Here is a 22,937-nt window from a genome sequence, read left to right as displayed (position 1 = left end):
TCTTTTGATCTTCTGGAGGCTATTGCTTGCAGTGTCATTGGTTCCCACATGAACCAAGAGGAAGGGGTATTTGTCAGTGGGTTTTATGATTCCTTGCAGTCGTTCAGTTACATCTTGGATCTTAGCCCCGGGGAGACAGCACACTTCCCGAGACATCTTGTCAGGCCCACAGATCACTGCTTCTGTTCCCCTCAGTAGGGAATCCCCTATCACCACTACACGCCTCCTCTTAGGTTGGGTCGGGGTTCTTCCGTGAGCTGTCCGTTCCAAGGTCGCCTGCACATTCCCTGAGGACTGACTTTGCTGGTCTCTTCCAACTCTATGATTCTATGATTCTAGTCACAGAAGAGATTAAGATTGAGAAAGGAACACGACAAGGGTGCCCAATCTCTCCATTACTTTTTATATCGGTCCTGGAGGTTTTGCTAAATATGATTAGAAAGGACCAATTGGTTAAAGGTATACAAGTCATAGAATCATAGAATCATAGAATCATAGAGTTGGAAGAGACCACAAGGGCCATCGAGTCCAACCCCCTGCCAAGCAGGAAACACCATCAGAGCACTCCTGACATATGGTTGTCAAGCCTCTGCTTAAAGACCTCCAAAGAAGGAGACTCCACCACACTCCTTGGCAGCAAATTCCACTGTCGAACAGCTCTTACTGTCAGGAAGTTCTTCCTAATGTAAAGGTGGAATCTTCTTTCTTGTAGTTTGGAACCATTGCTCCGTGTCCGCTTCTCTGGAGCAGCAGAAAACAACCTTTCTCCCTCCTCTATGTGACATCCTTTTATATATTTGAACATGGCTATCATATCACCCCTTAACCTCCTCTTCTCCAGGCTAAACTTGCCCAGCTCCCTTAGCCGTTCCTCATAAGGCATCGTTTCCAGGCCTTTGACCATTTTGGTTGCCCTCCTCTGGACACGTTCCAGTTTGTCAGTGTCCTTCTTGAACTGTGGTGCCCAGAACTGGACACAGTACTCCAGGTGAGGTCTGACCAGAGCAGAATACAGTGGCACTATTACTTCCCTTGATCTAGATGCAATACTCCTATTGATGCAGCCCAGAATTGCATTGGCTTTTTTAGCTGCCGCGTCACACTGTTGGCTCATGTCAAGATTGTGGTCAACCAAGACTCCTAGACCCTTTTCACATGTACTGCTCTCAAGCCAGGTGTCACCCATCTTGTATTTGTGCCTCTCATTTTTTTTTGCCCAAGTGCAATACTTTACATTTCTCCCTGTGGCACCCCACTAGTCTCCCTGTGGCACCCCACTAGTCACTCTTCTCCAGGATGAAGAGGAACCATTGATGAGCACCCTTTGGGTTCGGTCAGTCAGCCAGTTACAAATCCACTGAGTGGTAGGATAGTCAAGACCGCATTTTACCAGCTTCTTTACAAGAATATCATGGGGCACCTTGTCAAATGCCTTGCTGAAATCAAGGTAGGCTACATCCACTGCTTTCCCTTCATCTACCAGGCTTGTAATTCTGTCAAAAAACGAGATCAGGTTCGTCTGACATGACTTATTTTTCAGAAATCCATGCTGACTATTGGTGATCACAGTATTCCTTTCTAGGTGCTCACAGACTGTTTGCTTAATGATCTGCTCCAGAATCTTCCCTGGTATTGATGTCAGACTGACTGGGCGGTAATTATTTGGGTCCTCTCTTTCCCCCTTTTTGAAAATAGGGACAACATTTGCCCTCCTCCAGTCTGCCGGGACTTTGCCTGTTCTCCAGGAATTCTCAAAGATGACTGCCAGTGGTTCTGAGATCACATCTGCCAGTTCTTTTAATACTCTTGGATGCAGTTCATCTGGCCCTGGAGACTTGAATACATCTAAACTAGCCAAGTATTCTTGTACTATCTCCATTGTTCACAATTAATTTAGCTTTTTGTTCTGAATAAATTGCACCTATACCGTTTTCAAAACCTTGGCCTACCGCAGTCTATGGGACTCTCAAGAGTCTCCTCCAGCACCAGAATTCAAAAGAATCAATTCTTCGCATCAATTCTTCAGCGATCAGCCTTCTTTATGGTCCAGCTCTCACTTCCATACACCACTGGGAAAACCATAGCTTTTACTATACGGACCTTTGTTGGCAAGGTGATGTCTCTACTTTTTAAGATGCTGTCTAGGTTTGTCATTGCTTTTCTCCCAAGAAGCAGGCGTCTCTTAATTTCGTGGCTGCTATCACCATCTGCAGTGATCATGGAGCCCAAGAAAGTAAAATCTCTCACTGCCTCCATTTCTTCCCCTTCTATTTGACAGGATGTGATGGGACCAGTGGCCATGATCTTCGTTTTTTTGACCATATTTTGCTTCAGACCATATTTTGCGCTCTCCTCTTTCACCCTCAATAAAAGGTTCTTTAATTCCTCCTCACTTTCTGCCATCAAGGTTGTGTCATCTGCATATCTGAGGTTGTTGATATTTCTTCCGGCAATCTTAATTCTGGCTAGGGATTCATCCAGCCCAGCCTTTCGCATGATGAATTGTGCATATAAGTTAAATAAGCATGGAGATAGTATACAGCCTTGTTGTACTCCTTTCCCAATTTTGAACCAATCAGTTGTTCCATATCCAGTTCTGACTGTAGCTTCTTGTCCCACGTAGAGATTTCTCAGCAGACAGATGAGGTGATCAGGCACTCCCATTTCTTTTTTTCTTTTTTTTAAATAATGTTTATTACTTTTAAACACTCCAAAGAAGAAAGAAAAAAGAAAAAAGACAAACAAAAAAACCCAATACAATACAATATATATACATTACACAGCACTAACACCATAAACTAAACAAAACAAAACAAAAACACTTTAACACACATCATACAATTTCAATGTCATATCTTTCATTTACTTCTTTCAACGACCTCCTCACACCTCCCTTTTTGTATTCCACTTCTGTTGATTGTTTCAGCAATTCCTTTCCATCTTCCTCTCTTTTCTATCCTATAATTATCTTAACATATTCTAACCTTATTTTTCCCTAATACTCTAATAATCTATTTATACTTAATTCCTTATAACATTTCTATTAAAGCCATATAACTTCATTCCAACATTTTTCTAACATTCATTAATTTTACAATATTTCTATAAATAGTCTGTAAACTTTTTCCAGTCTTCTTCCACCGACTCTTCTCCCTGCTCTCGGATTCTGCCAGTCATTTCCGCCAGTTTCATATAGTCCATCAACCTGGTGATCTTCTGTCCGATGCTCTTAGCTCTTTTCCAAGTCCCTTCTGCAGATCTTCTTCATATTTATACAGAAACTTTACTTTGTCTTCTACTGATCTTATTTTTATTTTCCTTCCTTTGAAGCTGAAGAGTAGACCTTGGGGAAACTCCCACCTGAAGATGATTTTATTCCTTCTCAGCCAGGCAGCCAAATCTCCGTAGTTAGACCTAAGATCCAAAAGGTATTTCGGGGCGTCTTAAAAAAATTCCACTCTTGGCTGTTGTACTTCTAGGTTCTTCTGGTAGTGCCAGCAGACTCTTATTCTGTTCTTCTCTTTTTTCCCTCCTCTTCCAAGACTGAAGGCCCTCACAGTTTTAATCTCTTCTTGACCCAAGTCCAAGTCCCAAAAATCAGCAAATTCCTGTGTGAGGAAATCTATCATACTTTCCTTCTCCAATTCAGGTAGGACTCTGATCCTCAAATTCTTTTGTTTTTCTTTAAGCTTAATCATAGCAAGCGTCGACATATGGTCATCCAGTTGTCTCTGTAAGGCTGGGACTCTCTCTCTCTCCAATTGTGTTACATTACGTTCAACAGCAATGGCTTTCTCCCTAGCTTCCTCCGCAGTCTGCCATGTCAAAGTAGATTCCTGTATCAATTTCTGGATGGTTTCTGTATTGATATTCACCTTTTGTTCCAAATTATTTATACTTTCTGTATTTAAATCGATTTTAGTAGTTGCAGCTTCCACTTTCACATTTGTCACGTCTACTTTCTTGTTAAGCTGTTCCAGTGAATTATTTATCTTATTTAATGCAACCGCTAAGGCCTCTTCTATCGACATTCCTCTTGATTTTGAATATGCTGGTACAAAAACAGTAGTAGAAGAATCTCCTAGATTGCTGCCAAGTCCTCCCAAACCTTAATGTTTTTTCAAGAATTGACTGGTCACTTTTTTCCTTTCCATTAACCATAACACTTAACCGATTCAAGGTCAGTCCCAAAGTCTCACAGTTTTTTATCTTACAGCTGGAAATTCCCCCAGCCCAGCTCTTGTAACAGTTTCAAAGGCTTCCTCTAGAGGGAAACAGTTTCTATTCAAGTTAGTCAGTAATGTCCTTTTTTTAAAAACACAGCTCAAGCAATGAAGTTAGTTTCAATTTTCAGTTACTTTTACTCCTTTTTAAAAGCAGACAGAGACAGTAGAAACAATGTATTTCTCTTATTAGCTAGCTGTCAACGAACAATCGCTGTCAGTGAACGTTCCAAAAAAATGTCAGTCCTGCTAGCAGCCTGTTTCCAGGGTCTGAGCGGCGGTATTTTAACTCTCTTCGCTCTCTCCCGCAGGCTTATTCAGTTCACAACTTCCCCCCTCTTCTCCTGCCTCCAAGGCCGATGGAAATTTAGTCCTTTACAATAGGCTTTCCAAGACTTCAGCTTGCAGCTTCATTGCTTCAGTCTATTTACAAAAGGGGAAAGCGGACTTCCTGTATTGAACCTCCCCGTTACGATACCAAATTAAACGTTTAGAAATCCAATTCTCCCGCTTCAGCTCTACTCACGGGTAGTTACTTTAGAATCAAATTGTCCACAGGAAAAAGTCAGCTCTCTCCAGCAACAGCTATGCGGCTTCGCTCCGTGGAAGAAGCAGATGATTCGAAGCACCACGCCGCTCACCCCACGTCGCTCCGGACCCCTGAAACCGGGTTTCTCCGCGAGTAGGGGAGGCACAAAAGGTGCCCGCCGAATCCCACATTCACAGGCTTCTCCCATCTGCGATTTTTTACGGGTCTCCGCCTTCGCCGTGGCGGCCAGACCCAGATTCCCACGGGGCAAATTCCTCCCGATCAGAGGAATTCTGCCATTACCGGAGGCGCCAACCCGGAAGTCTCCAGGCACTCCCATTTCTTTAAGAACTTGCCATAGTTTGCTGTGGTCGACAGAGTCAAAGGCTTTTGCATAGTCAATGAAGCAGAAGTAGATGTCTTTCTGGAACTCTCTAGCTTTCTCCATAATCCAGCGCATGTGTGCAATTTGGTCTCTGGTTCCTCTGCCTCTTCTAAATCCAGCTTGCTCTTCTGGGAGTTCTTGGTCCACATACTGCTTGAGCCTTCCTTGTAGAATTTTAAGCATAACCTTGCTAGCGTGTGAAATGAGTGCAATTGTGTGGCAGGTGGAACATTCTTTGGCACTGCCCTTCTTTGGGATTGGGATGTAGACTGATCTTCTCCAATCCTCTGGCCACTGCTGAGTTTTCCAAACTTGCTGGCATATTGAGTGTAGCACCTTAACAGCATCATCTTTTAAAATTTTAAACAGTTCACCTGGAATACCATCACTTCCACTGGCCTTGTTATTTGCAGTGCTTTCTAAGGCCCATTTTGACTTCACTCTCCAGGATGTCTGGCTCAAGGTCAGCAACCACACTACCTGGGGTGTACGAGCCATCCATATCTTTCTGTTATAATTCCTCTGTGTATTCTTGCCACCTCTTCTTGATGTCTCCTGCTTCTGTTAGGTCCTTACCACTTTTGTCCTTTATTATGGTAATCTTTGTACGAAATGTTCCTTTAATTTCTCCAATTTTCTTGAACAGATCTCTGGTTCTTCCCATTCTATTGTTTTCCTCTATTTCTTTGCATTGCTCGTTTAAGAAAGCCTTCTTGTCTCTCCTTGCTATTTTTTGGAAATCTGCATTCAATTTCCTGTATCTTTCACTATCTCCCTCACATTTCGCTTGCCTTCTCTCCCCCGCTATTTGTAAGGCCTCGTTGGACAGCCACTTTGCTTTCTTGCATTTCCTTTCCTTTTCTTTTTTTAAAATATATTTATTAACAATTTTTTAGTTTAATTACAATACCAATAAACAAAACAATGAAGCACATCTCTTAACATAATTTTCTTATCATCTTTGGACTCCCTCACATCCCCCGCTCCTGCTTTCCTGACCAAAAATTTTTTTCCAACAAATTTATCCCCTTATTTTCGTTCTTGTTGTCTAATTTTCCAATATTGTATCTCTAATTTTAGATATCCTTTGTTCAAATCTTAAAGTATTAAATATATCATAAAAATTCTCCAAAATTTTTTCTTTTCTTAAATTTAACTTATCTTCATATATCACATATTTAGCTTAATGGTGCCCAGTTGTTTATATTCTAGCATCCTTCTTAACATTCATATAATTTACAATATTTTTGTAGGTAGATCTTAAATTTCTTCCAATCTTCTAGCGTCGCTTCTCCCAGGTCTCGGATTCTGCCAGTCATCTCAGCTAATTCCATATAGTCTATCAGTTGCATCTGCCATTCTTCCAGTGTGGGTAAATCTTGGGTTTTCCAATGCTTAGCGACGAGTGTCCTTGCTGCTGTAGTTGCATACATAAAAAATGTTTGGTCCTTCTTTAACACTTTCTGGCCGACAATACCCAGAAGGAAGGCCTCTGGTTTCTTAGGGAAGGTATACTTAAATACCTTTTTCAGCTCATTATATATCATTTCCCAGAAAGCCTTCACTCTAGGGCAGGTCCACCAGAGGTGGAAGAATGTTCCTTCATTTTCTTTACACTTCCAACATTTGTTATCAGACAAGTGGTATATTTTTGCAAGTTTGACTGGGGTCATATACCATCTATATATCATTTTCATAATATTTTCTTTCAGAGCATTACATGCAGTAAAGTTCAGCCCAGTAGTCCACAACCTCTCCCAGTCCTCAAACATGATGTTATAACCAATGTCCTGTGCCCACTTTATCATAGCCGATTTGACCGTTTCATCTTGTGTATTCCATTTTAACAGCAAGTTATACATTCTTGAATGTACCTTAGTCTTAGGCTCTAATAGTTCAGTTTCTAACTTCGATTTCTCCACCTGGAATCCTAACTTTTTATCAAGTTTAAAAACTTCTTTAATCTGAGCGTAATGCAACTAATCTCGCACTTTGTCTTTCATTTTCTCCTGACTCTGCAATTTCCAATTATCTCCATCTTTTTCTAATATTTCCCAATACTTCGGCCACTTGGCCTCCATATTGAGTCTTTTCCGGGCTTTAGCTTCCAATGGTGAAAGCCACCTTGGAGTTTTACTTTCCAATAAGTCTTTGTATTTTGTCCAGACATTAAACACTGCTTTTCTGACAATATGGTTCTTAAAAGTCTTATGAATTTTAACCTTGTCATACCACAAATATGCATGCCATCCAAAAGCGTTGTTAAATCCTTCCAAATCTAAAACATCGGTGTTTTCAAGAAGCAGCCAATCTTTCAACCAGCAGAAAGCTGCTGATTCATAGTACAGCCTTAAGTCTGGCAGGGCAAAGCCCCCTCTTTCTTTCGCATCAGTTAATATCTTAAACTTAATTCTGGGCTTTTTGCCCTGCCAGACAAATTTGGAAATATCTCTCTGCCACTTCCGAAAGCACTCCGTTTTGTCCACAATCTGCAAAGTTTGAAACAAAAACAACATCTTTGGCAATACATTCATCTTTATAGCAGCGATTCGGCCTAACAAGGAAAGTTTCAGTCTTGTCCAACTTTCTAAGTCTCTCTTAATCTCTGACAAGCATTTGCGTGTCTATACCCGCCCCCTCCCACTGAATGGAGTAAATAAAGACACAGGACACGGAATTATAGGTTAATGGGCGAAAATGGCCACAACTTTATTGATTACAGGTAAGAGCGGTATTGGCTTTAGGCATTGGCCCTATCAGACTAACCGGTAAACCGGGAAGGGTTAAGCACCAACAGGGGGAGCCCCCGAGATGCACATCCCTGGGCGCTCCCCGAGGGGTTACCGCTCGGGAGCGCGCTTTAGGCCCTAGCCTCCTTAGGTTTCGGACGAGGCGTGAATGGGGTGTGGGACCGCAAAACCCCCTCCTCCTGATGTCGGAAGTGGCATTCTCATAGTTATCCTTAAAAAGACTCAGATTTTTTGCTGTTATATTTACCCCTAGGTATTTTACTTTTTTAACCACATTTAACTCTGTCTCTTTCTGAAACCTTTCTGACTCTGTAACTGTCAGATTTTTTCCCCAATACCTTAGTTTTCTGCTTGTTCAATTTAAATCCCGCCACCCGACCAAACTCTTGGATCAATTGTAATACTCTTTTCGTACTGGGTTCTGGCTCCTGTAAAGTCAGGACCAAGTCATCTGCAAAAGCTTTAAGTTTATATTGTTTCGCTCCGACCTGGATTCCTTTAACCAACTGGTCTCCTCTTATCATATTCAAGAGCACCTCCAGAACTGAAATAAACAACAATGGGGAAATAGGGCAGCCTTGTCGTGTCCCCTTCTCGATTTTAAACTCTTCTGTAACCACATTGTTAACTATCAATTTGGCCTTTTGTTCTGAATAGATTGCATCTATCCCATTTTCAAATCCCCGGCCCACTCCCATCCCTTCCAGATTTTTCTTCATGAATTTCCAGGAAATATTGTCAAAGGCCTTCTCCGCATCTATGAAAATTAACACAGCTCTTGTATTAATATTTGTTTGCAAAAGTTCCAAGATGTCTATAATGTTCCTTGTGTTAGCAAACAAATGTCTGCCTGGGAGAAAGCCTGCCTGGTCCTTGTGAATTACTTCGTTTAAAACCTTTTTAAATCTACTTGCTAAAATGTCTGCAAATATTTTGTAATCCACATTTAGGAGGGAGATGGGACGGTAGTTCTTAAGTTGTGTCTTTTCCGTTTCTAGTTTAGGTATCAATGTGATAAAGGCCTCTTTCCACGATTCCGGCGCCTTCTTCCCCTCCAAAATTTCATTGCCTACCTCCATCAATGGTTGTATCAGATAGTCTTTCAATGTCTTATAATACTTGGAGGTAAGCCCATCTGGCCCTGGAGATTTGCCCAGTTGCATGTTCTGAATGGCTTGTTCAATCTCTTGTGGTCTTATTTTGCGGTTCAGGATTGATCTGTTTTCTTGTGACAGTTTTGGTAGCCCATTCTTTATCAAAAATTGTTCTATCTCAGCCTCATCTTGCGGCCCTTGAGTGTACAATTGTTTAAAATACCTCTGGAAACACTTTCTGATCTCCATAGGGTTCTGTACATTTCTTCCTTCAATCTCTAAATTTGTAACTGTGTTCATCTTTTGTCTCTTCTTCAACTGCCAAGCTAGCAGTTTCCCACATTTGTTTGCTGATTCAAATGTTTTTTGTTTCATTAATTTAACTTTCCACTCTATTTCCTGGTTTATCAATTTAGAATATTGTGCTTGATAAAGTTTAATTTCTCTCAGAATCGGCTGTGACTTCGGTTTTGATCTTAATTTCTTCTCACATTCTTTAATTTTCTCCAAAATAGTGTCTTTTTTCTCATTTTGTGCCCTTTTCTTAACAGCATTCTGTTGTATCAAGAACCCCCTCATCAAGGCCTTGCTTGCGTCCCAGATAATTCTTTTTTCCACCGTCGTATTCAAATTTATCTCGAAATAATCTTTCAGAGTTTTTTGGGCCTTCTTGGTAATCTCCTGATCTCGAAACAAATTGTCATTCATCTTCCATCTAAAGGAGCCAGCTGGTTGTAGTCTCATACCCATCTTTACTGCATTATGGTCGGAGCAGGTCTTTGGGCAGATTTCCACCTTTCTGATCTTAGGTGCCAAACCTCTAGATATCCATATTTGGTAAATTCTTGTCCATGTCAGTTGGGCTTCAGAAAAGTTGGGCTTCCCTCTCTTCCCAAGGGGTTCTTTGTCCTCCAAATATCAATCAAGTCCATATTGTCAGTCAGTTCGAAGAAAGTCTTAGGTAGTCTGCCATCTTTTGTTACACCTTGGCTATGTGACTTGTCCATATTGGTTGATACCACCCAGTTCATATCGCCCATCATAATGATGTTGTCATAGTCCAGATAATCCAGTATACTCTCATGCAACTTCTTGTTCCAATTTCCCCTCGTTCGGTGCATAAATTCCTAATATTAAAAACTTCTCTCCTTGATGTTGTACCTCGATTGCCAAAATTCTTCCTTGCTCATCTTTGAAAATTAATTTTGGTGACAGGCTCTCCTTTGCATAGATCACCACTCCTCTTTTCTTCACTCTGTCCGAAGAAATAAATTCTTGGCCTAATCTTTTATTTATTAAAACTTTTTTATGGAGCCTAGTCACGTGTGTTTCTTGCAAACAGATAATGTCCAATTGTTCTTTTTTCAATATGTGAAATATCTTCCTCCTTTTTTCCGGGGAGTTGCATCCATTAATATTCCAGCTCAGAAGTTGCAGAGACATCCTGAATAAATCTGTTATTGCTCTGGTGGTGGTATCTTTTTCTCTGGATCTTCATGTTCCAAAGGTGGGGGTACAACTAATGGTCCAGGCCCCGAGGGTGTTTCAATCCCTTTCTGAAGGTCCTCTCCGTAGGCAATCAAAAATTTATCTCTATCTTCAGCTGTTTTAATTTTAACCTTCTTCCCTCTGAAGGTAAAGGATAGGCCCTGAGGAAATTCCCACCTAAAGATGATTGAGTTGCTCCTTAAGAGTCTAACCAATTCAAGATAGGTGGATCTAAGGTCCAAAAGTTGTTTCGGAATGTCGTTGTAAATTTCAGCTCTTCTGTCCAAGAAATCCAGTGACTTTTCGTAGTGAAGGCCTAGTATTTTATCTCTTTCCTCCTTCGATCTCAGAGATATCAGGCAGTCTCTGGGCTTGTCTTTCCTCGCAAACTTTCCAAGTCTGAAGGCCGACACAATTTTAAAATCCTTTTCCTCTTCTAAAGACCAAAATTTAGAAAATTCTTTAGTCAGGAACTCAATTAAGTTTCCTTGTTCAAGTTCTGGTATCGACCTCAATCTTAAATTGTTTTCCCGGTTCCGCAGTTCTATCATAGACAAATACATCTGTTGCTCACCAACTTGTTTGTGCAGTGGCTTTACCTCTTGTTCTAAGTTTTCAACTTTTTGGCTAGTTGCCTCAACCAATTTACGGTTTTCTGCAGTGGCTTCAGTTAGCTGTCCAATTGCTTGTACATTCAGAGCCACTTGTTCAGTTATCTTGTTTAGACAGGCTGCATTTTGATCAATCTTGGCCGTTTGCTCATCTACTTTCTTATCCAAGGTTTCCAATTTTTCCAAGATTTTCTCTAAAGTTGAACCCAATGATCCTGCAGCCATATCTTCCAGCTGTGGTTGCTCAGATTCTTATTCTCCTGCCACCGGCAGAGTAGGAACTGAAGATCTGCGTGCCTGTGAGGCTAAGGCTAGAGTTGTTTGTCTGATTCTAATTCTGGCCTCTTTTTTTCTTGCGCCACTCATACCAATTTTGTCTAGCAGTCAAGGTCAAGCTAAGTTGTTCCCATGGGAATACAGCAGCCCAGAGTGTAAACAGTCAAATAGGAGGAAAGGAAAGAGAAAGTAAAGTTAAGTCACATCTATAAGTCCAGAGTCCTCTAGAGGGAGCTCATAATGTCTTGAGGGAAGAAGCCAAGTCAGTAAAATCAATAAAATCCAGTTTGCTCTTTGTGGCACGGTTTGACCTGCGCAATTGTTCCTCTTGTGCCCCCTCTGACCGTTGGCTGTCAGAATCTGTCTCAGACTTTATATCTGGATGTGCCTCTAGGGATAAAGACCTCCGTTTAGATACCTCCCTTGGGCTTGGTGTTGCAGGCGACCTGCTTCGCTTTTACTGTCTGCTAGGCCTACTGACTGGCGATGTTGGAACACTCCTAGATTCTGGCTTTTCTACCTTAGGAGAAGAACCTTGTGCCTGGTCAGAATCTGCATCTGAACCATGTGCACCATCCCCTTCTGGCTCACTACTCTCTTGGACTTTCATTCTCAGCATAAATGCCTAAATCATCTCTCAAAATGTCAGGGTTAGCATGTAAGTGAGTCCATCCGGACTGCTCACAAAATTCAGCGCTCCTACTGAGGACCACTCTTGTAGTATCCCCATTTGGGTCCACGAATCTCCAAGATTTGGCGTGTGGTTCGTACCCACAAAAGATGAGTTTCCTAGCCCTTGGACTTCCCTTTTTCCTTAACGCCTTTGGGATAAGTACATAGGCTTGACATCCAAACACCCGAAAGTAATTAATTTTGGGCTTCTTCCCACATAAAGCAAAATATGGGGTAGTGGCAATTACCGAATTATATACTCGGTTCAGAATATGAGTAGCTGCCTGCCAGGCTTCCGCCCAATAACTTTGAGGGAGTTTAGCATCAAACAACATAGAGTTTGCCAACTCTTGCAGAACCCTGCTTTTACGTTCGGCCACGCCTCCTTCTTGGGGGGAATAAGGTGTAGACAGACGATGCTTAATTCCCTTTTTCTTAAAGAAATTCTGCAACACAGACCCGGTAAATTCTGACCCTCTGTCTGTCTGAAAAGCAAGTACTCTAGTACCGAATTCAAGTTCTACTGCACGAACCCAATTTTTAACTGTTTCTGCAGTATCTGCTTTTGTTTTGAGAGGAAAAAACCATGTAACCTTCGTTTTGTCATCCGAGAGACACAGTGCATATCTCGAACCTCCCATGCTAGCAACAGGCATTGGGCCACATAGGTCCATATGCACAAGTTGGAATACTTTGTCAGATTTCCTATCTGAACTGGGATAGCTGCATCTATGAACCTTCGCCCTTTTGCATGCAGTACAATCCAAATACTTAGTACATTTGTTCATTTTGCACCCTTCTGATAATTCAGGTTGCCTTTTAACATACTGAAAATTAATATGTCCCAGACGGCGGTGCCATAAATGAACACAAGAATTATGGGTAGGCGTGTTCACACAACCAGCATGAACCTGTTCAACTTCATCTGGACTTGTCTCAAAATAATATAACTCATCTCTGCGTTCCACCTGCAAAAGAGATACGTTATTCTTTGAAATAGTGCAAACCCCATTTTCAAACACAGTTTTAAACCCAACTCTATCAAGTTTGACACAGACAAAATACACCCCTTCATTCCCTTTAGCACATAGGCATCAATTTCTGTTTGCAAACAATTCAAGAACACTGTGCCTACGGTCTCTAAGGAACGTTTAGTTGAATCTGCCATTGTCACAACTTTAAGGGTTTGCAAATGTCTGCAATTCTGCAAACGGACACTAGATGGCGCCACCAGGTGGTGAGATGCACCACTGTCGATCAACCAGCGTAGATTGCTGCCTTGGCCATGCCCTTGCATCAACGCCATTGCTGAAGCCATGTGCTGTGTGCTGTGGGAGTAGCCACGACCTCCTCCTCTTCTTCGACGTCCCCTGGAACTCCTTGTCTGGTAACTAGGGGTAATGGCCTTGGTGCTGTCTTGACCAGGTTCACATGTGCAATTCCTGATTAGATGGGAAGGGGAACCACAGCGAAAACAGTGTCTAGCTGTAAAAGCATTTACTGTGTTCTCAAACTCAGCATTCCCACTCTTAGGCACAGCATAACTCCCCTTTGAAGACAAACCTCTTTCTCTTTGCCTTTTATCCTGTTCATCTGCAAGCCGAGATGAAATGTATTCAAGGGTTAATTCAGTTGAAGGCATAGCCTCCAAAGTTAGAGCTAGAGTCTCATAGCTTTTATCAAGAGAAGACAACAATATGTATGACTGCTGCTCCATAGAGAAAGGAATGCCCAGCTGTCTTAGTTGATTAAAGGCAGACACCATTTTGGCAATATGTTCTTTCACACACACTCCCGGTTGGAGACGTAAATCAAACAAACATCTTGTAGCATGGATCTTGGCCACCGCAGTGTTTCTGGAATTTTACCGCTGCAGAACCGTCCAGACCTCATGCGTGTTCTTTAACTCAGAAACATAAGGCATTTGCTCTGGTCCCACTGCCAAAACTAGTAGACCTTGGGCTTTCCTGTCGCGTTTCTGTGAAGCTGCTGCTGCTGCTTTGTCTTCTGCAGACGCGTCTGCAGCTGCCTGTAAAGGCGGTGCTTCAGTGCAACTCCACAACTCTTTTGCTTGCAACCAAACCCTTACTCTAGCCTTCCAATCTTGCCAATTTTTCCCATTGAGTCGCGTAAACGGGACAGAAAAACTTTCCTGGGACTCTGCCATCCTCCCTGGGGCTTAGGAATGATACTCACACACCTGTAGACCGTCTCCCAGCTGCTGAGGTGGCTCCTTGAGGAATAAGACGTCTTCCAGCGAGTACAAACTGCTCAGTGCCTGTTTAAAACTTTTCTAGGCACGTTGCAGGACTCAAGCTGCTTTGAAGGCTTTCGTTGTCGGCAACCGCTTCTGACTTCGCTCCAGTCCTTGCATAAATCACTCTGAACTGCACTCCTTAGCTCCTTCTTGACGTACAAACATCCATAACCTGTCCCATTAAACTTTAATTAGTTTAATGCAAAGTAAATGTCCGGTGCGCTTCCATCGTCTCAAGTCCCATTACAGCATAGCATTTCGCGCAGCAGTTTAAGAAGGGCAGGAGAGGCAGTATTTTTTCAAAGAGGAGTCTTGGAGCAAGCGGTTTTGGAACTCAAAGAAAGGTTTATTTACAAAAACAAAACAAAACAAAACAAAAAACCCGGTGACGGACCACACATATCAGCAAACACGCCCAAAAGGGGAGAAGGGGCAAACAAACACACGGGAGACTATTTATACAAACTCATGTTCCTGGAAGCCTAATGACTTCCAGCTGCTCAGTGATTAGAGCGTTTCTGCTACCTTTTAACCCTTTGATAGCAACACCAACCAACGCCCCCCCACAAACCCATCGTTCCTCAGGGAACACGTGTCGAGCTTCTGGTGGTCCTTCTCCTTCCGTGTACTCCGGTTTCCGGGAAAGCACGTCTGCTCTCACATTCTCGTCTCCTGGCACGTACTTGATCTCAAAGAAGAACTTGGAGAACTCCTGAGCCCACCGAATCTGTCTCTGGTTGAGAACTCACGCTGTTCTCCAGTATTCCAAGTTCTTGTGATCAGTGCAAACCTGAATCTTGTGCTGAGCCCCTATTAGGAGATGTCTCCACTGGCGAAATGCTGCATAAATAGCTAACAGTTCGCGATCATACACCGTGTAGTTCTGTTCCGATTTATTCAGCTTCCTTGAGAAGAAGGCGCACGGCCTCCAGGTGTGTTGGCCCCGTCCCGGCTGGAGTAACACCGCTCCTATGGCTCTGTCCGATGCGTCGGTCTCTAGCCTCATCGGCTTCTGCAGATCCACGTGCAGGAGCTGTTCCTCCGAGGCGAACGCCTTCTTTAGCCTTTCGAAGGATCGTTGGGCACTTTCCGTCCAGACGAACTTCTTTTTGCTACTGAGGCAATCCGTGATGGGCGCGGTCAAGTGGGCGAAGTTCTTGATGAACTTCCGGAAGAAGTTGCTGAACCCAAGGAACCTCTGCACATCCTTCCGGGTTTTGGGGGCCTTCCAATCCAGCACCGCCTGCACCTTGCCGGGGTCCATGGCTAGGCCTCTGTCTGACAACCTGTATCCCAGGAATTCCACTTCTTTGGTGTGAAACTGGCACTTTTCCAGCTTGACCCACAGCTGGTGCTCTTGTAGCATTTTCAGCACTTCCCTGATGTCCTGGACATGCTGTTTTTCATTGTTCGAATAGATCAGGACGTCGTCCAGAAATGCTACGCAGTTTTTGTACAGCAGGGGGGCCCAGCACATGGTGCATGAAGCTTTGAAAACAGGCTGAGCCCGACTGTAATCCAAATGGCATGACTAGGTACTCAAAGGCCCCTAGGGGGGTGAACATGGTGGTTTTCCATTCGTCCCCCTCTCTCATTCTAATCAATTTGTATGCTCCCCGAAGGTCCAGCTTGGTAAAAATCTTACCCTTCCTTACCCTAGTCAGAATATCATCAATTCTGGGCATTGGGAAGGTCACGGGTTCCGATACGAGGTTCAATCTTCGATAGTCTACGACTAACCTCGGCTGATCCGTCTAACCTCGGCTGATCTACGACTAACCTCGTCTACGACTAACCTCGGCTGATCTACGACTAACCTCGGCTGATCCACAAAAAACACAGGGCTGCCCCCCACTGCCTTAGATTCTCTTATAAACCCCCTTTTCAGGTTCTTGTCTATAAAGTCTCGCAACTCCTGCATCTCTCGGTCCGACATGGCATACAGCTTACCCACCGGCAGCTGCGCCCCAGGGAGTAGGTTGATTTGGCAGTCAAAGGGCCTATGTGGCGGCAGCCTGTCCGCTTCCCTCTCGCTGAAGACCTGTTGTAAGTCCACGTACTGTGGCGGCACTTCCGCACTCTGCTTCAGTGTAGTTGCTGCCACTCTGGCCAACCTCACCCTGGGCTTCACACCCCCTAGACAGTGTTCCAAACAGTGCGCTGACCCGAAGGTGACTGTCCGTTGATGCCAAGCCACCACTGGATCATGTAGCACTAGCCAGCTCATGCCCAGTATTATAGGGGGTCCCGCCAGTGTGGCCACGTGAAAGGCAATGGTTTCTGTGTGCCTGGACACACTCATTCTCATTGGCGGGGTTTGATGTGTTACCTCCCCTCCCAGCAGCTCCCTGCCATCTATCGTGGTCACCTGGAGTGGGAAATCAAGTGGCAGCAGGTGGATCTGGTGCTCCAGTGCAAACTCCTTACTAAAAAAATTACAGGAGCTGCCTGAGTCCAGCATTGCCTTCACCTTGACTGGGTGTCCATGTGGGAGTTCTAGCACCACCTCTATCGCTATAGAAACCTTGGGTGGGTCCGGTTGGGGCACTTCTGTTAGTTGTTCGCTTGGCTGCTGCGCCCCCTGTGGGCAGTCAAGTGCTGGCGTTTCCCTGCTCCTTTTCCTCTGCCCCCTCCTCCTCATTTCCAGCGGCTCCCACCATCCCTTGCCAAGCCTTTCTTTGTGGACAGACCCTGGCAAAGTTTCCTGGCCGTTGGCAGAGGAAACACTTCTTGGTGCTTTTCCCAGCCTTTCCTTCCCTTTTGCCTCCTTGGTGGGCACTCGGAGCCTCGTGTGCGCGCCCCCCATCAATTTCCATTGGCACCACGTCATTGGAAGGCTGCTTTGGCATCTCAGGAATGCGGTAGTCAGGGCAACGCTCTCCTCTCCCTTCCCGCCTTTCCAAAGCGCGCGCTTCCTGGCGAGCGCCTATCGCCATCGCAGCTTTTGTCAGCTGATCCATAGTCTCCAGGCGGGGCGCGCGGGAGAGCTCATCTTTAACGGTTGGGGACAAGCCCTCCTCAAACAGCATCCGTATGGGGGGGCTATCTAGATCCCATTCGAGCCTGTGTATTAACATCGCAAAGCAGGACCAGTAGTCTCTAACGGAAAGATCCCCCTGCCTGCATCTCATCAGCTCCCTCTGGGTCAGACTCTCCCCCAATTGGCTTGAATACATAGCGTCCATCGCTTGAAAAAACTTCCGGACGTCCTTCATGGCGGGGTTCTGCGCGGCCATTAGGGGTCTAACCCATTCCCTCGCACTGCCCTCAAGGTGCCCCACGATATACGCCACCTGCGCTGCCTCGTCAACAAAGTCATCATGCTGCAGCTCCAAAGCGTACTCTATTTCTGTTTGGAATCCATTATATTCCTGGGGCTTCCCCCCAAATTTGTGTACCAGTCCGGGCACCTTCTTTGCCACAGGAGTGGGTCTAACCTGCGCGTCCTGGGTGCGCCTCTCATCCAGCCGCGCCGTCAGCAGTGCTACGTGCCGTTCCAGGTCCTGGTTCCTCCTCACTAGGTCCTGCGCCCCCGCAGCTTGCTCCGCTGCCCTGGCGCCTCCAGTCTGGCTCATGTTTCCACTGCTTGCGCACAAGTAACAGCAGGGACTGACGGATTGCTGTAATGGTTGTGAGGGGGTTACTTGTGCGTAAATTGCCTTCAGTTTAGTCAGTTTGTTTGCTCAACCATGTTTAGGGTTAGAGCTCGCCCTCCGTGACCTGTCAGTCACTTGCAGAATCCGTCAGTGGGCGTTTCTTGAACCTCTTCCAGCATAAAAGCTGTTTGACCCCAAGTCTCCTCCTATGTTCCCTGCACGGAACGCGTCTGCGCAAGTGAGGGGAAGGCAGGGGCGTGCCAGCGTTCTCTCCACTAGATTCGGGTGAAGGGTCTTGGAGCCCTGTCACCAATTCCTCCATCTCCCTCTCTTCTCTATTGGTGTTACGCTGAATTCCTTCCCCTCTGCTGGTCCCCTCTCCGGCATCGCTCTGGAGCCCTGCCTCCGCCTCTCGCTCTGATGTCAGTTCCCTGACACTATGCAATATTTTTCTTTACAGCATTGGACTTTCCTTTTCACTTCCAGGCATATCCTTTTTTAAAAAAATTATTACTTTTAAAGCTTACAAAAAAGAAAGAAAAGAAAAAAGACAGGAGAAAGAAAACAAGAAAAAGAAAAAAACAATACAATACAATATATAAACAATACAAAACACAACCTTAACACGTTAAACTAAACACAATAAACTAAACTAAACAAAACAAAAACAATTTAAAAGCATACATCATACCTTTTCCATACTCTATCTTTCATTCCCTTGTTTCATCGACCTCCTCTCACCTCCCTTTTTGTATTCCACTTCTATTAATTGTTTCAGCAATTCCTTTCCATCTTTCTCTATTTTCTGTCATATAAATGTCTTAACATATTTTTAATCTTATTTCCATTAAAACTAATATACATATTTAAGCTTAACTCCTTATAACATTTCTACTAAGGCCATAAAATTTCATTCCAACATTTTTCTACCACTCATTAATTTTACAGTATTTCTATATACAGACTTTAAATTTTCCAATCCTCTTCCACCATCTCCTCTCTCCGGTCTCGGACTCTGCCAGTCACTTCCGTCACCTCCATACAGTCCATCAACCTGGAGATCTTATGTCCGAGGCTCTTAACTCTTTTCCAAGTCCCTTCTGCAGGTCTTCTTCATATTCTTTGATGCTATAGAGCAGATCTCGGGGAAACTCCGGCCTAACAATATTTTTTTTCCTTCTCGACAGGTCAGCCAGATTTCCATAGTTAAAGCTAAGATTCATAAAGTATTTCAGGACATGTTTCAAGATTCCTCCAAATCCAAAGGCCCCCAGAACTCCAGTCTCCTCCTGACCCAAGTCCATGTCCCAAAAGTCAGTTAATCCCTGCATGGAGGGATCTTTCCAGCTTTCCTTCTCCAGTCCAGGCCGGGCTCCGATCCTCAAAATCTGACTTTTTCTAGGTTCAATCATAAAATGCCTCAACTTATAGTCCTCAATTTGCCTTTGTAGGGCTGAGACTCCCACTTGTATTACTTTAGGTTCGACAACAACAACTTTCTCCTTCTCCTTCTCCACAATTTGTTCTGCTGAAGTAAATTCCTGTACCAAATCCTGAATAATTTCTGTATTCCCCAGCTCCACTCTTGTAACAGTTTCCAAAGCTCCCTCTAGAGGGAAACAGTCTCCACTTGTATCAATCCTTTCAAGCACAGTCCAAAAAGTAAATATTGGTTTTCAGAGATATTAGAGTAAGAAAAGAAATGGAATTAGTAAAAAATTTTTGGGAAATAAGGGAAGGGACTTGCTGATGGAATAATGAAATTAGAATACAAAATGGTGAGGTATGAGGAAGTCGGGGAAATAAGGTTGAGAAAATAAGTTTTGAAATTTTACTTGTTATTTTTTGTTTGTGTTTGTTTTCATTGCAGTTGTTTTGTATTTGTATGTTTTTATTGGAAAATCTAATAAATATTATTTAAAAAAAACAAAAAGTAAAGTTAGTTTCAATTTTCAGTTACTTTTCCTCCTTTTTAAACACAGAAGAGGGCAATGGAAACAATATATTTCTCTTATTTAACTAACTGTCAACATGTTTTATTCACAGTCAATGAACTCTCTCAAAATTTCAATCTACTAGCAGCCCGTTTTCAGGTTCAGAGCAGTGGTAATTTAATTTTTATCACTCTCTCCTGCAGGCTTACACTATCCAAAGTTTCCCCCCTCTTCTCCTGCTTCCAAGGGGGGTTTAATGATTTTAATCGATGGAAGTTTAATCCTTTACATAAGGCTTTCCAAGACCTTAGCTTGCAGCTTCTTTGCTTCAATCTATTTACAAAAGGGGAAGGCGGACTTCCTGTTTGAAACCTTCCCGTTTCGGTACCAAATTAAGACTTTTGTAAATCCAATTTTCCATTCTACTCATTGGTAGTTGTTTAAAGTCAAATTGTCCACAGGAAAAAGTCAGCACTCTCCGGCAACAGCAATGTGGCTTCACTCCGTGAAAAAAGCAGTCAATTCAAAGCACCGCGCCACTCACCCCACGTCGCTCCAGATCCCCAAAACTGGGTTTCCCTCCAAGCAGGGGAGACGCAAAGGGTGCCAGCCGAATCCCATGTTCACAAGCTTCTCCCGCCTGTGATTTTAGTGGGTCTCCACCTTCGCCGTGGCGGTCAGACCCTGATTTCCACGGAGCAAATTCCTCCTGATCGGAGGAACTCCGCCATTGCCGGAGCGCCAACCCGGAAGTCTCCACTTCCAGGCATATCCGCAACTGAGTGTCCTTTCGGCTTTGGCCCAGCCGCTTCATCAGCTCTGAATCTACTTGTACTTGTCCTCCGCTCTTCCTCAGTAGCATGTTGGACGCCTTCTGACCTGAGGGGCTCATCTTCCAGCGTCATAACTTTTATATGCCTATTGTCTTTGTCCATGGAGTTTTCTTGGCAGGGATACTGGAGTGGCTTGCCAGTTCCTCCTCCAGGTGGATCACATTTGGTCAAAACTCTCCACTCTGACCTGTTCATCTTGGGTGCCCTGCTCGGCATAGTTCATAGCTTCTCTGAGTTATTCAAGCCCCTTCGCCACGGCAAGGCAGTGATCCATGAAGGGGACCTGGCTTAATAGATTCCTGCAAAAGGTAAACATAACTTTTATATGTACTGCAGCAGGGGGATTGTGTGACTTGTTTTATTGCAATATTCACTTCCTTGTGAAGGCCTGGAACTGAACCACAATATCTCCGCCTGTACAATATCTCTGTTGTAACAACAACAATAGTCATTGTACTAAGGCTCCTGCATCTGCCCTGGGGCACTGGGTGGCGGTGCTGAGTCTGGCTGGGGAGCTACAGTGGAAGATGGCTATTGGAAAGGTGGGTGCTGGTCTAGGTGGACCTTTGATCTGGCCCAGCGACACTGTCCTCGCCCTTCCGGTTCCTCGCCCTTGGAATCAGCCCACAGCCTTTGCAAGCATCCTGAACAAACACTATTGCAGGCTCTTTCTGCGTGGCACACATCACATGCTCTCAAGTATTTAAGCTGATTAATTACTAACCAGAAGATGGTGCCTTTCTATAATTGGAAGTTGAAAAATATTTGACTTTAAAAGGGCCCTGGAGGTTGATGAGTGAATGTCCAAATGAGTTTGCTTCTCTCAACTCATATCTTGTGCCTTAGGAAACTGTCTGGGCCAGAGAGTAAGATTCAGATTAATCAATATGACTGGTAACAGCGAAGGAGTCAAACCAAATAGAATCAGATGTTTCCTTTTCTCCTTCTGGAAGAGAAAATTGGACCGTTCCCATTAAGATATCAAGCACTTGAAATATTTAACAGCCTTAATGTCATAGAGGCAGGTGGATTATCCTCTGCTGTGTGGACGTGGAATGGAAAACTCAATAATTCATCCTACTGCCTGGTCTCTTGGCTTTCATAAAAGGGGTAGGGATTTAAAGGTTTTTTCTGGCTAGGCTGTTGGGAGCCAGTGCAGTTTAGCAACCAGGGACTCCTGAGCTAAGGTGTGGAGTGTGAGGCCACAGGGCTGCCTTCAAGTCCTTGCTCTGCCAGGAACTTTGCTGGGTCATCCTGACAGCTATCAGCCTAACCTGTGCACAGTAATACACACAAGATGAGAGGAGTGTGACTTCACTCCTGCATGTGTCATTAAGGCTGCAATCCTACTTGCACTTACCTGGAAATAATCCTAATTGAACTCAATGCAGTTGAACTCAAGTCAATGTCATGCAATGCAAGCTCAGTGCAATGTAAACTTGATGCAATTGAATTCAATGGATAATCCATTATGGGAAACATATATCAGACTGTATGGCTTGTTTGTTTGTTTGTTTGTTTGTTTGTTTGTTTTTACAGTATTTATAGGGCACCCTTTGACAACTTCTCATGGTGACTTGCAACATAAAACAAACAAGTTAAAATTCAGTTACTATAACAATAACAATAAAATAGCAATACAATGGAAATGCTTTTTTAAAGAAACATCATCATCATCATCATTATTAGAATTTATATACTCCCCAACAGACATTGAATTGTGAGTCTGAAATTTGTCCCACCCCAATTTGTCACTCAGATTTTGACATCAAAATTTAAAATCTCTCCCTCCCATCCTCCACCCCCCATTCAAGGGAGTATTTTCCGATGGGGTGGATGAATGAATGGAATTAGTAGAAGTCAGGAGTAGGAAACCTGTGACCCTCCAAATGTATCCAACATTCATCATCCCCAGCCAGCATGTCAATGGTCTGGGGTGATGGGAGTTGGAGTCTAGTGACATCTCGACAGGCAGGGGTCCCCCATCCCTAGTGTGGATCCTTAGCATTCCCAGTGCATGGGCATCAGACAGGACCATTAGACCATTCTATAGGAGATTACTCGTTACATCCAGGCATGCTACTTCTGCAGCTCCTGCCCATTCACATATCCAACGTCTCCCTTCCCACCTGTTGGGGAAACTGTGAATGAAGGTGCAGAAACCCAAATTTCCTTCAAGCTGGAATCAACCCAGCTTCCCTATCCCTAGTATAAATTTACAAGATGCAACTGCAAAGCAGCAGTTAGATATTGAATTCTACTACACAGTGTTAAGAGTTGTCAAATACC

The sequence above is a fragment of the Podarcis erhardii genome, assembly GCF_964252035.2.
Source record: "Podarcis erhardii genome assembly, chromosome: 7".
NCBI classification, from domain to species: domain Eukaryota; kingdom Metazoa; phylum Chordata; class Lepidosauria; order Squamata; family Lacertidae; genus Podarcis; species Podarcis erhardii.
This window is presented reverse-complemented; position numbering follows the sequence as displayed.